General features: G+C 40.7%; 1 pseudogene across 1 annotated transcript in view; it reads right to left on the bottom strand.

Moving 5' to 3' along the window:
- Positions 1-14,044, bottom strand: part of LOC145789315 (ABC transporter C family member 12-like) — a 109,142-nt pseudogene that overhangs the window by 22,647 nt on the left and 72,451 nt on the right. Inside the window, exons 13-18 of the transcript XR_014337076.1 lie at positions 12,235-12,273; positions 10,653-10,661; positions 4,750-4,788; positions 3,768-3,902; positions 1,819-1,925; positions 1,631-1,724 (exon numbers count right to left, since the gene is read on the bottom strand). The product of XR_014337076.1 is annotated as an ABC transporter C family member 12-like (transcript). The remainder of the gene's footprint in view (positions 1-1,630; positions 1,725-1,818; positions 1,926-3,767; positions 3,903-4,749; positions 4,789-10,652; positions 10,662-12,234; positions 12,274-14,044) is intronic.

Here is a 14,044-nt window from a genome sequence, read left to right as displayed (position 1 = left end):
TGATAAGTGCTTCTAAATTGGCCTCCTGTGTTTGGGCATTGGTATGTGACCATCAGAATATAAGCACTGAGAACTCTAATTGGTTGTTTGCACTTCAATCTCTGGATGTTTGGATGCCCCATGAAATTGAATGAGTTCATTGATTGCAACTGGTCGAACACAAGCCAACCCCACCCTAACCATTAAGAAAACAAAAATTCCGTTCTCTATCTTCATTCCTATAGTCATCATTTCCTTTCTGTTGCAATTTCTTCAAGATCATATACAACGACCCCAAGGTGCCAGGGTTTGGAGTCTAAAGCTCTTTGAAGAGATTTGTAATTAGTTTGGGTTTTTGTGCTTTAAATTTTATTTTTTTTAAGATAGATCATGATGAATATAGAAAAGTCTGAAACTTTGTATTTCATGAGAACAAAACCCCAAATTATGCTTAGTTTAATCTATGCTCCGTGTGCTGAGTCGAAGTTTCCTGCACCAGGTGAGCAAAAACATGTCCCATAAGATCAATAGAGAAAGGGTTTTGTTTCTATTAACTTAACTTGAGTTGATACAGAGCTCTACATGTGCTAAGTTGAGATGAAAAATGGTGCTTTCCATACTGATAAGGATATATGTGCAGCACTAGTTTAGAAAATTCTTTTAATTGCTTTCTTAGGGCCATCACATTCCCTTTTGCAGCCTTGGCCGATTTGCTTTTCTGTCGCATTCGAATTCTAGCCTCTTGATGATTTTTATAATGAATGGGGAGGAAGACAATGGAATAAAGATCTTTTGCATTTTCTGTTAACATTGTTAACTGTGCATTTTTGTCCCAAACCATGTGAGTGTGAGTGGCATATTTTTAAAAGACGGGGTGAAGCCAAACCATAAGGTGGTAAAATGGAATTTGCCCATAAATATATTTGTAAGTATAGTTTGTTACACATCTTCAGCCATTAAACTTGGGATTTGCCTCCACTAATACTAAAACACTTTTCCCCTTTACCAGCATGTAATAGATAAGCCTTAAGTTTTAAGTCTAAATACCCCTCGCTTCAACACTCCATGGGCAAAAAAGAAAACAATTAATACTAGCCATGTTGATGAGGACCGTAAAGGCATTGGATGACAATAAATTGAAGAATCTTTGAATTTTGGTATTATTCGGAGTTATGATTTAAAAAGATTTTATGTCTTTAGGATTTTGTATCTTTATTAGTAGTTTCCAATTCCATAGTTTCCTATTTATGAGTTTCCTAATTAGATGGTGCTTATGCCTACATATATGGCCTTTTATGTAGTAGTTTGGATACCTAGACTTTGATGATTAATGATTGGATGTTGAGTTTGATTTCTGAGAGACATTTTGGGAGTGAAATCCCTATTTATTCTTCTTGACTAAAAACCCTATTTTTTGGTTATGCCATTCTTCGTCTTTTGGTTCTACACCGCATGTCCTATAAGATGTTAAGTAACTAAAGCGAGTTCAGAACTCACTAATGCAAACGGGCAGGCACATCTACTAAAAATGTAATATTTCAGTCAATTGTAGAGAGTACAACAGTAAAGAAACTTATCACAAATTATGGTGCCATTTGCAAAATTTGTAGCGCCAAGAAGATGGTTTCCAAGATTATGATTCATGTCATACCGCTGACAGTAGCTGTGCTTTCTGGAATCATGAGAGTTCATCAAACCGGATGCTGTGAACTTTAGATTGGAAACTCTCCTCCCACGCATAACATCTGAATTAGTTTAGCATAAAATCAAAATAATCATTGTTAACAGCCTAAAGTAGTACATAAGCTTAAGTAAAACCTAGCAAAGATTAAACTATACTTCACAGTGTCCATGGCAGCCAAGATTTCATTCATCAGCCCAACTCTCTTATCAGTACGTTGCAATCCTTCCTTTGACAGTTTTCTCATTTTGCTTATGATAAATGTCTGTTCCCACAAGATAAATTAAATGTATAAGAGTTCTGAGCAAAAGAGTGGAAGATACAGTGACTACAGTAAAATAGTTATAAATCTTAAATTCATGGGCACTGAACAAAGTAAAGAACAATGTTTCCTTAATATCTCCAAGATCTTGTGACATCTATCTCAATGCTCAAACATTAACTGCAATATTTCCTATGGTCCCTAAACTTAATCAGGTTTCAAAAGCATAGAACTAAAAGCACTCTGAGGTCTAAAAGTGACCCATTCTGCCCATCAATATAACTTTTGAATCAAAGAATCACATTTAGAGTAAGTTAAAATTGGCCATTGTGGACCAGTCAATGGGCATCTACTGCCAAAAAGAAAATTGGTTAGGAATAAGATTAAGCTTACTCTTTTAAGTCCTACAAAATGCTATTTTACATGTATGGGACTCTTCTGCAGTAGATGTTGATGAAAAGTGTGTCTGACTGTTCTGTCTCTACACAACACTTGTTTCTTCAATCTCAACACAGTGTACAACCATACTACAATAATTAAAGTCATCCATATTAAAACAAGTACTTTTAACTCCAACCAAAGACGTATGCTGTACTCAGTGGGGGATGCAGAAATTGTGCAAGGGGGTGGGGGGGCTAAAGCAAAATTATTTAAATTTTAGAGGAATTGACATAAGATTATATAGATTTTGGAAATCAGAATATTAATTTATTTTACAGAAACTCAAAATGACATGAAAGTATGAGATTTGTCAAAGGTTTGGGGTGACTTAAATACTAATGTATTCTACAATTACTAAAAATTGCATAAAAAAAATGATTTTTTTTTTTAAATTTAGGATAGCAAAAGTAAAAAGTTTTAGATTTTGGAAGGGTTGGAGTAAAACTATATATATTTTGAAGGGGCCAAAATACAAACTTCTTGTATAAATATTCAAAATTGCATGGCCAAAATGCAATTTTCCAAAAGTTTGGTTGGGTGGGGGGGAGGGGAGGGGAGGGCGGTGGTGGCCCCTATTGAGTATTACTACTATATCTGCCTTCAAAGGCACCAGGGTTCTTCCATAAAATAAACTGACAGTTGAATTTTGTAATAAGGCATTAAGGTTGAATATAGAGAGATAATAGAGATAATATTATCAGCTCAAATGAATAAACAAAGCAGATTTAGACGTAGAAAACAATTAAACTGAAGCATACAGAAGTATGATAATTTAGTAGATTGGATAATTGGACTTTAATTGAACTGTTTACTTCAAAACCGTGGACACACGCACACTACTCTTACCTCCTTTATTTCTTTTCTTTTTTCTATTATTTCTTTTAGAACCCCCCAATATTTCATTTTGAGCCATGCCTAACTTTCATCTCTTTCTAAAATTTGTAGCTCCTTGATTTAAGAACACTCACACAAGCATGACTTTTGTTCCTTAAAATATTTTGAAATGTTAAATCATCAAAAATAGTATAATATCAGAAAAACATTCAAATAGATGAACAAGAGGAGTGCTTATGAAATTCTGGGTGCCTTCCTAGCTGCTGAGGCCATTTAACAACCATTCCCTAGACAGAATAGAATGGGAATAGAAAATGCTAAACACGGTCAACCAAAAAAGATGGTTAAGATTTTATTCAAAGCACATGGAATCCAAAAATTTTCAAAACACACACACCCACCCACACACACACACACACACACACACAAAAAAAAAAAAAAAGAAGAAGAAGTCAGAAACAACATTAATAAGTAATGACAAGACTTGAAAGAGAAAGATCATCACATGCAACACACCATTAAGACAAAACCCATATGCAGCTTCAAAGCAGCAGGAAAAACTATGGTTACCTGTATGGGGAACATTAGAGCTAACATTAGGGAACCAGGAAGTGATGCAGCACCCAATTGCTGATAAAGAAGAACCATAGCAATAATGATATGAAATGGAGCTGACCATAAACCATGAAGTTGTTGGCATATTTGCTGAACAAAGGACATACGAGTTTATAATTCAATCCAAGCAACTGCAAAAGACTACCAAAATATGCAGACATGATTGGTACCAAAATCAAGTATAGACCAAAGTCAGTCATATCATAAAATGCATACCTTGCAAATCAAAATTTCTAACTATAACGAGTCTGTATTATTGCAGATTGTCTTTAATTTTTTATATAAGTTGTACTATTGCAGATTTATAGCCCTTGGTGGGGGACAGAAAATTGGACTTCATTTTAAAACTATAAGGTCAAAATTATTATTATTATAACAATTATTATTATTATTATTAATATTATTATTATTTTGTATTCAAAAGACAAGGGGACTAGAGCCCCTGATATTTTGTTTGAGAGACCAACTAGGTTCCGATTCCCAACTTAAAATAAAAAACAACGGACTGGAAAGAAAAAAATTACCAGCTGAATTTCAAAAAAATGAAAATCCAAGAATTTTTTTACTTGACACGTGTACTTTCAGACATGGCATACTTGTTGCAGACACATTTCCCAAATAATGCAATTACATGTGAATCATCACTAGTTTTCTTCATACATACAGAGAAGTCCCATGAAAAGTTCTGACAATTGAGAATTGTCAACTTATTCTCTTTGGAAACAGTCATGGTGAAATTGATGATATCATAATATTATTCAGAATAGAAAGAGGACAAACCATTGTTTGACTTCCCAAAACTTCATCAAAATTTCATACTTGTAGTGTCCTCAAATAGAGTATAATATAAAAGCATAATGAATTTAGCATTGGGCATAATAAGGTTTATTTACATGTGAGGTTGTGTGCACGTGCATAATTATTAAAAATAGCATGCCTGAAGTGCATTAGCATCGGTTGTCATCAAATTTGTTATCTTTCAAATTGGCAAGACATCATAGAACTCCAAAAGAATCTACATTGAACATTACCAATATCACCAACCATAACAACTGATTAACATTTCATTGACATCTAAAAATGGGAAATGAAAATTCTTTGTGAGCTATATTTGACAGCATTTGGACAAGTGTCTGGGTCAGGCATCACAAAAGTTTGAAAAAGGGAAATATGATCAAGAAGTTTTCATGAGAAAACTAATAATATGACCATGGTTAATATCTATTCTGGCATTTGAAGGGCCCACAGTTTACGTAGAGTTTTATTTTCTTCCTCTTGTAAAAGAGATGCATTACTTATTTCAAGAGCGCCATTCTCACCAAAATAAATAAAATACCTATCACACAATTAGAATAATATACCAGCTGTTTTCTATCTTATACTTCTTCTCTTGGTCATTGACTTTTCTAAACTATATCATTCAGCCTCCTCCTTGAGCCAAAGTTTTTTACCAAAAATCAGAAAGTTTTAAACCTCAGGCATAAGACATGCTCAAGAATCCTGGTCTGTTCATATCAAAACCTAGAGAAAAATTGATAAATAGACATGCCGGATGATGCAAATTGAATAGAGAACAAACTTCTGCCACAAGCAGATTCATTCAAACTCTCCACCCAAGCCCTCGGTATGCCAGAAGAAACCCCTAATCCGATTATATAAATCTAGTTTTTATCCCCAAAATCTGATATTATAGCGACCCCGGTCTTTTCTCTTTAAATTATTGTATCCGGACTTAGGTTCCGAGGATCCTGTCATTACTTATTGGTTGTTGTTGTCCTTTAATCTCTTTGTATTTGAAGTATAGGTTGTGTTGGGCGGGTCAGTTACAGGTTGGTTGATTTTAGATACCAATAGGTGATGCCCAGATTTTGGCCTTTACGCTCGAGCGGAAGTTTTAACGCTCGAGCGGTGCCTTCGTTGTTGCTTCTACGCTCGAGCGGGAATCTTTACGCTCGAGCGTGATTTTCCATCTCCCAGTATTTTTGCTCTGCAGATCTTCCGCTCGAGCGATAGTTTTTACGCTCGAGCGTGATCCCTTGTTTTTGCTCCTCCGCTCGAGCGGGGAGTTTGACGCTCGAGCGGGTGCCAGCGCCTGCAAAACTTCTGGAAGGGTGCAATCGACGCTCGAGCGGCTTTCTTCACGCTCGAGCATGATTCTGTGTCTTACGCTCGAGCGGGGCTTTCTACGCTCGAGCGTAGAGTCGATTATATCAGTCCGTGATTTCACTTTTTGGATCACTTTTTGACCTACTTTTCCTTCATAACCCTCTAAAAACCGCCCCTGGAGTGTTTTTATCTCTCTCTCTCCCTCTACACACCTTCTCTCTTACGATTGATCTACTTAGAGTGAGTTTCTACCTTAGATCCTTTATTAAAAAGGTTGAGTGAGTTGAGGGCTTCGTTTTAATCTGAGAAACTTGGGATTTGGAGCACGTTGGTCTTTGGTCTTCATCTCCATCTTCTCCATACGGGTTATTTTCTTTGAGGTAGGGATTTTCCTACTCCATTTTATATGCTTTGTTCTAAGTTTGGTATTTTGATAGGTTGGGGACACTTTGAAAATCTTGGGAAAAGAAAACCCTAGTTGAATTGCTAAATTGATTTGAGTAATTAATTTAAGGTAATTGGGGAATTTGTTGATTAAATGGTGTAGTTGGATAATATAAATCACTCGCCTAATGAATTGATAGTGTATTTATTTTTCAAGTCTAGAAATAATTGTTTTGGGCTATCGGTGGAGGATAGTCGTGCTTGTTGTAGACATTGCATGCGGATTAGGGAAAATTGAAACTAATCAATTTGTTTAAGTCATAAATTTAGACTATTGAATTAATACAGAAATTACATGTATTGATTGAGCATTGCATATGCATATTGTTTGGGAGGAGATAGGGGATGTACTCCACGGTTTAGGGGAAGATAGGGGATGGACCTCTAAACCGGATTTGTTTGTTTGGGAGGAGATAGGGGATGGACTCCATTAGCACCATTTTTATGCGTGCTTATTATATTGAAGTGTTTTTACATGATTATTGATACAGCACTAAAATGTGTATCAAATGGGAAGTATGAAGTGTTTTGATATGAGCATGAGTCTCATTTGTTTTGTTGATATTGGAAGTAATGTAAAAATGATATATAATTCACTGTTGTAAGTTTGGCCAGGTTCTGAGCCATGTTGATAATAATGGAAGGTGAAATGTGTCTTAGACATTTGTGTCATGAGACTGTTTAATGATAAAATTGATTATCTTGGTTAACCATCTATTGAATGCTATAGCTTTATTCAATGCTTATATTTGGTTTAGTATTTTTCTACTGGGCTGTGGCTCACCCTTTATGGGAACATCATTTTCAGGTTCAGGTGATAAGCTACCTCCACGGACTTAGCCTGGATGGATTTGATGTTTGGGATTTTGAAGACTTGTCTTTAGTTATGTGTTTTATTTTGTTATTTTTGAGATTTCATGTAAACATTCAAGCCTAGGGCTTAACTTGTAAATGAGTTAGTACTCATCCTTTTTGTGTCCAAGTGTTAGCTTGGAAAGATGTAAGCCCTTAGGGCATTTATTTTGATGTTGCAGGATGTTACATGTGAGGCCTTCCAATAAGAATACTCTGATGAATAACTCAAATGATTCAGTTCCTTTTATAAATGCATGTTAATGTTATGGTTATTATGGGTTTATTTTGAGGGCGTGACAACTTGGTATCAGAGCGTACCGGGTTTGAATACTTTGGGTACGTGGGAAGTGATTAGTATCACAATGGGTTCGTCTCGTTTGATAGAGACTTAGTGTAACGTTATATGCTTATGTGATAACATGTTTATGTGATTATGTGGGTATGGAATGTAGTTTCTAGGATGTTGATTGGACCCTTGAGTTCTAGTAGTCTTGTTGGAAAGGCACTTGATCACTGCTGCTTCCAACCGGAACTATAGTAACGCATTGGGACTATCATTATCCGGGAATGAAATTCGTAGGTGCTTATGTGATTATGTGCTTACGTGGAATGAATTATTTTTGTCCAATGCATTAGGACGCGAGTGTTTAGTTTCGGCACATTTATTAATGTGCTAACGTCTTTGTTTGTTTCCTTTATTAGGATGTCAGGGCGAGGACGAGGACGCGGTAGGCGTGGTAGGCCGGGTAGGCAGGAGGTACCGGTGCCAGAGGAGATTCCGGCAGTTCATGAGGGAATTGGCCAGGCCAATGTGGCCGAGCCAGTAGGCCAGCAGGCTATGGGCGCTTTAGCCCGAGAGATAGCAGGGGCATTCAGGGAGTCAGTAGGCATTCTTAGGGCTGAGAATCAAGCCCAGGTTGTTGTTGCGGATGCAGGACCTTCCTTTCTGAAGAGGGAGTTCTTCTGGTCTAATCCGGATGAATTTGTGGGTGATCCTAAAGAGCCGCTTAAGGCTGACGAATGGCTCGAACAGACAACGAAGACGTTTGAGATGCTTGGCATCGAAGACGAGGGGTTGAAGGTGACCTTGGCATCATTCCAGTTGAAGGGGGATGCGGGTCAGTGGTGGAAGTTCACTAAGGGGCGTATAGGAGGTACATGGGAGGCTTTTGTGAATGCTTTCCAGGAGAAGTTCTTATCTCCAGCAGTTAGGGAGAAGCTGAGAGACCAGTTCTGCCAGCTTAAGCAGTCGAGTTCTTCAGTGGCCGAGTTTGAGGCTGCATTTACTAGTTTATCCAGGTTTGCACCTGAATTGGTGGCGTCTGAGGAACGCCGCTGTATTGAGTTTGAGAGGAAGTTGAGGCGTGGCCTCAAGCTGAGAGTTGGGGGAACTATGATTCGGGATTATGGGCGTTTGGTTGATGCTGCAGCCCACATGGAAATCATGATGCAGGAGGAGGAGGAAGGACAGAAGGGCTCCAAGAGGAGTCAGGATGGTCAGAGTGATGGTAGGAGACAGAAGGGTTTTAATCCCCAACAGTCTCAGAGTAGCTTTTCTAGATCGACTTTTCCTGTGCCGAGTGCTAGTTCGGGGAAAGGCAGTCAAGGAGGCATTACCTGCTTCAAGTGTGGCCAGCTGGGCCACAAGTCTCCAGTTTGTCCTCAGAGGGGAGGAGTGCAGAGAGCAGCATCATCTTCGGCTCGATCTCAGAGCCAGAGTCAGGGTAGAGGCCAGCCACTCTCGTGTTATCAGTGTGGTCAGCCAGGGCATATGAAGAGGTATTGCCCGCAGTTGGGTGGCACACCTGGTGCATCTGGTTTGAGGCAGATTCAGGGTCAACAGCCAGCTCAGTCGGGTCAGGCCTCGAGGGCCAATCAGGGGGCTTCATCGTCTCAGTCGGTGCAACAATCTTATGCTCCTAGGGGTGAGCAGGTTGATCAGAGGTCATCTGGGCGCGTGTATGCTGTTACCGCGCAGGATCTTGTACCGGCTCCATCTGTTGTGAGAGGTACTTTCTTGTTTTGCAACTCGGTTGCTAATGTTTTGATTGATACGGGTGCATCTCATTCCTTTGTGTCTGCTGCATTTGCATCTGTTTTGGAGTTGGAGTTAGCACAGTTAGCATCTCCTATTTGTGTAGTGTCGCCTCTTGGGGGTGAATTGATTTTGAAACACGGTGTTAGGGGTTGTGATATAGAGGTTGATTACCATAGAATCCCATTTTCCTTTGTAGTTATGCCTATGAGAGGTTTCGATGTTATTTTGGGTATGGACTGGTTATCGTCATACCGGGCAGTTATTGATTGCTACCGCCAGAGGGTCACTTGTTGTACCGTGAATGGTGAGTGTTTTCATTTCCTGGGGGACCGTATTGGTAGTGTTTTGCCACCGGGGTATGTTCCGCGAGGACGGAGTGAGCTTAGTGGTCTACTTGCTAACCTTTCGATTAGTGAGGACGGTGAGACTCAGATTGTGTTGCCAAGGGTAGTGTGTGAGTACTCGGAGGTTTTTCCCGAGGATCTTGTTGGTTTGCCACCGCATCGAGAGATTGAATTCTCTATTGACTTAGTGCCCGGCACGGCGCCGATTTCTATGGCACCCTATCGTTTTGCCCCAGCTGAGTTAGTTGAGTTGAAGATCCAACTCCAGGAGTTGCTAGATAAAGGCTTTATACGTCCTAGTGTTTCGCCTTGGGGAGCACCGGCCCTCTTTGTTAAAAAGAAAGGTGGTGCTTTGAGACTTTGTATAGATTACCGGAAATTGAATCGGGCTACGGTTAAGAATAAGTACCCTATGCCCCGTATAGATGATCTGTTCGATCAGTTGAAAGGTTCCCGTTGTTTCTCGAAGATAGACTTGAGATCAGGTTATCATCAGTTGAGAGTCAGGGAGGAGGATATTCCAAAGACGGCATTCCGTACGCGGTATGGCCACTATGAGTTTTTGGTGATGCCATTTGGGCTCACCAACGCACCGGCAGTATTTATGGATTTGATGAACCGGATATTCCGGGAATTTCTAGATCGTTTTGTAGTCGTCTTCGTGGACGACATCCTTATCTATTCACCTTCAGAGGAAGAGCACGAGGAACACTTGAGGGTGGTGCTTGATTTACTTAGAGCCCATCAGCTTTATGCTAAGTTTGGGAAGTGTGAGTTCTGGCTAGAGGAGGTGAAGTTCTTAGGCCATGTAGTTTCTAGGGAAGGGGTGTCTGTTGATACATCCAAGACAGAGGCAGTGCAAGATTGGGTACAGCCTAAGAGTGTGTTTGAGATCCGCAGTTTTCTGGGATTAGCTGGGTATTATCGCCGGTTTGTAAGAGATTTCTCCAGATTAGCTTCACCTTTGACTAGATTGACTCGGAAGGGAGTCAAATTTGCTTGGAGTGAGACTTGTGAAAAGTCGTTCCATGAGTTGAAAGTTAGACTGACCACTGCTCCAGTCTTGATTATTCCGGAGAGAGGGTTGGGTTATGCAGTCTATTGTGACGCCTCACGAGAGGGTCTTGGTTGTGTGTTGATGCAAGAGGGGAAAGTGGTTGCCTATGGCTCACGTCAGTTGAAAGTTCACGAGAAGAATTACCCTACGCATGATTTAGAGTTAGCAGCTGTGATATTTGCCTTGAAGATTTGGAGGCATTATCTTTACGGTGAGAGGTTCGAGGTATTCTCGGATCATAAGAGTCTGAAATATCTGTTCACACAGAAAGACTTGAACTTGAGGCAGAGGAGGTGGATGGAATTTATTGAGGATTATGACTTTGAATTGCATTATCATCCGGGAAAGGCCAATGTGGTGGCCGACGCCCTTAGTAGGAAACCTGTTGGTGACATAGCTAGTATAGCCATCCGAGAGTGGGAGATGTTAGGTGCACTTGGAGAGTTTGATTTGCTTCTGGGCGAATCCGTTGAGGCTGCGGCCTTGTTTTCTGTTGTTGCGCAACCTACACTTGTGACTCGAGTGTTAGAGGCTCAGAGGGGCGACCTTGAGGTAGAATCCCTCCGTGAGAAGATTTCTGGTGGGAAGGTTGAGAAAGGTTTGACGGTGTATCCCGACCTGAGTGTGAGATACCGAGACCGTCTGTTTGTGCCGGAGTCTCATCGAGAAGAGGTACTCCGAGATTTTCATCATTCACGCCTTGCGGTGCATCCGGGAGGCACTAAGATGTATCGGGATTTGGGTCGCCAGTTCTGGTGGCGGGGTATGAAGAGGGATGTGGCAGCTTTCGTATCTAAGTGCCTTACTTGTCAGCAAGTGAAGGCTGAACATCAGAGGCCAGCGGGTTTGTTGCAACCCTTGCCTATTGCTGAGTGGAAGTGGGAGCACGTCACTATGGACTTCGTTGTGGGTCTTCCGAGGACTCAGCGGGGTAGTGATGCTATTTGGGTGGTTGTAGACCGGTTGACTAAGTCGGCTCACTTCATTCCTATGCGCGTTAGAGATTCAGTAGATCATCTTGCCGACTTGTATATTCGGGACATAGTGAGGTTGCACGGGGTTCCAGTGACGATCGTCTCCGATAGGGACCCTCGTTTTACTGCCAGATTATGGCAGAGCTTGCAGAGCGCCTTAGGTACTAAGTTGACCTTTAGCACAGCTTATCATCCTCAGACTGATGGGCAGTCCGAGCGTACTATTCAGATCCTTGAAGATATGCTTCGGGGTTGTGTTCTTGACTTTAGCGGGTCATGGGAGAGGCACTTGCCATTAGTGGAGTTTGCCTACAACAACAGCTTCCAGTCTAGTATCGGTATGGCACCGTTTGAGGCCTTATACGGCCGACCGTGTAGGTCTCCTGTTTGTTGGGCCGAGGTGGGTGATGCACCTCTGTTGGGTCCGGAGTTAGTAAGGGAAACGACGGAGAAGGTTGAGATTATCCGTAAGAGGCTTGTTACAGCCCAGAGTCGTCAGAAATCTTATGCCGACCGTAGGAGGAGACCTTTGGTGTTTGAGGTGAGTGATCATGTCTTTTTGAAAATAGCACCAAGACGGGGATTGATGAGGTTTGGGAAGAGCGGGAAGTTGTCCCCTCGATTCATTGGTCCTTTTGAGATCCTTGAGAGGATTGGCGAGACTGCTTATCGTTTAGCTTTGCCGCCGCAGTTGTCCGGAGTACATGACGTGTTTCATGTGAGTATGCTTCGGAAGTATGAGCCGGATCCATCACATGTATTGGATTGGACCGATTTAGTAGTTGATGAGGATGTCTCGTATGAGGAGAGACCGGTTCGGGTCTTGGATAAGCGGGATCAAGTCTTGCGAGGCAAGACCATTCCTTTAGTGAAAGTTTTGTGGAAACATCACGGGGTGGAGGAAGCCACATGGGAACGTGAGTTGGAAGTCCGCGAGAAATATCCGGACATGTTTATTGATTTGTAATCTTGTAGTTAGATTTTGTAATATTGTCGAACTTTAAAGCTTTTTATATATGTCTTAAGCTGTAAAACATTTAGAATGTTTTGGTTAATGGAAATATTTTGGAACTTGCCTCGAAATGGAAGTTTAATGGAACATTGTATATATTGAATATATTGAAAATTGTTGAAATTGAAAGAAAATTGCATAGTGTTAATGCAGGTTGAAATATATGGTTGCTTTGCAAATTGTGGCATGCCTCTTTGTTAAGAGATGGAATGGCCGGTGTTGGGTCAAGTTGTTTATTAGTGAGTTATCATATTGTTGGAATTTGAGAAAAACTTGTTTTCGAAACCTTGTGCTTAATTTCGGGGACGAAATTCTTCTAAGGAGGGGAGGTTATAGCGACCCCGGTCTTTTCTCTTTAAATTATTGTATCCGGACTTAGGTTCCGAGGATCCTGTCATTACTTATTGGTTGTTGTTGTCCTTTAATCTCTTTGTATTTGAAGTATAGGTTGTGTTGGGCGGGTCAGTTACAGGTTGGTTGATTTTAGATACCAATAGGTGATGCCCAGATTTTGGCCTTTACGCTCGAGCGGAAGTTTTAACGCTCGAGCGGTGCCTTCGTTGTTGCTTCTACGCTCGAGCGGGAATCTTTACGCTCGAGCGTGATTTTCCATCTCCCAGTATTTTTGCTCTGCAGATCTTCCGCTCGAGCGATAGTTTTTACGCTCGAGCGTGATCCCTTGTTTTTGCTCCTCCGCTCGAGCGGGAAGTTTGACGCTCGAGCGGGTGCCAGCGCCTGCAAAACTTCTGGAAGGGTGCAATCGACGCTCGAGCGGCTTTCTTCACGCTCGAGCATGATTCTGTGTCTTACGCTCGAGCGGGGCTTTCTACGCTCGAGCGTAGAGTCGATTATATCAGTCCGTGATTTCACTTTTTGGATCACTTTTTGACCTACTTTTCCTTCATAACCCTCTAAAAACCGCCCCTGGAGTGTTTTTATCTCTCTCTCTCCCTCTACACACCTTCTCTCTTACGATTGATCTACTTAGAGTGAGTTTCTACCTTAGATCCTTTATTAAAAAGGTTGAGTGAGTTGAGGGCTTCGTTTTAATCTGAGAAACTTGGGATTTGGAGCACGTTGGTCTTTGGTCTTCATCTCCATCTTCTCCATACGGGTTATTTTCTTTGAGGTAGGGATTTTCCTACTCCATTTTATATGCTTTGTTCTAAGTTTGGTATTTTGATAGGTTGGGGACACTTTGAAAATCTTGGGAAAAGAAAACCCTAGTTGAATTGCTAAATTGATTTGAGTAATTAATTTAAGGTAATTGGGGAATTTGTTGATTAAATGGTGTAGTTGGATAATATAAATCACTCGCCTAATGAATTGATAGTGTATTTATTTTTCAAGTCTAGAAATAATTGTTTTGGGCTATCGGTGGAGGATAGTCGTGCTTGTTGTA

Source organism: Camellia sinensis, chromosome 1 (assembly GCF_055761805.1).
Source record: "Camellia sinensis isolate YWXY chromosome 1, ASM5576180v1, whole genome shotgun sequence".
In the NCBI taxonomy this organism is placed as follows: Eukaryota; Viridiplantae; Streptophyta; class Magnoliopsida; order Ericales; family Theaceae; genus Camellia; species Camellia sinensis.
Note: the sequence above shows the minus strand (reverse complement) of the source record. Positions and strands in the feature narration are given on the sequence as shown.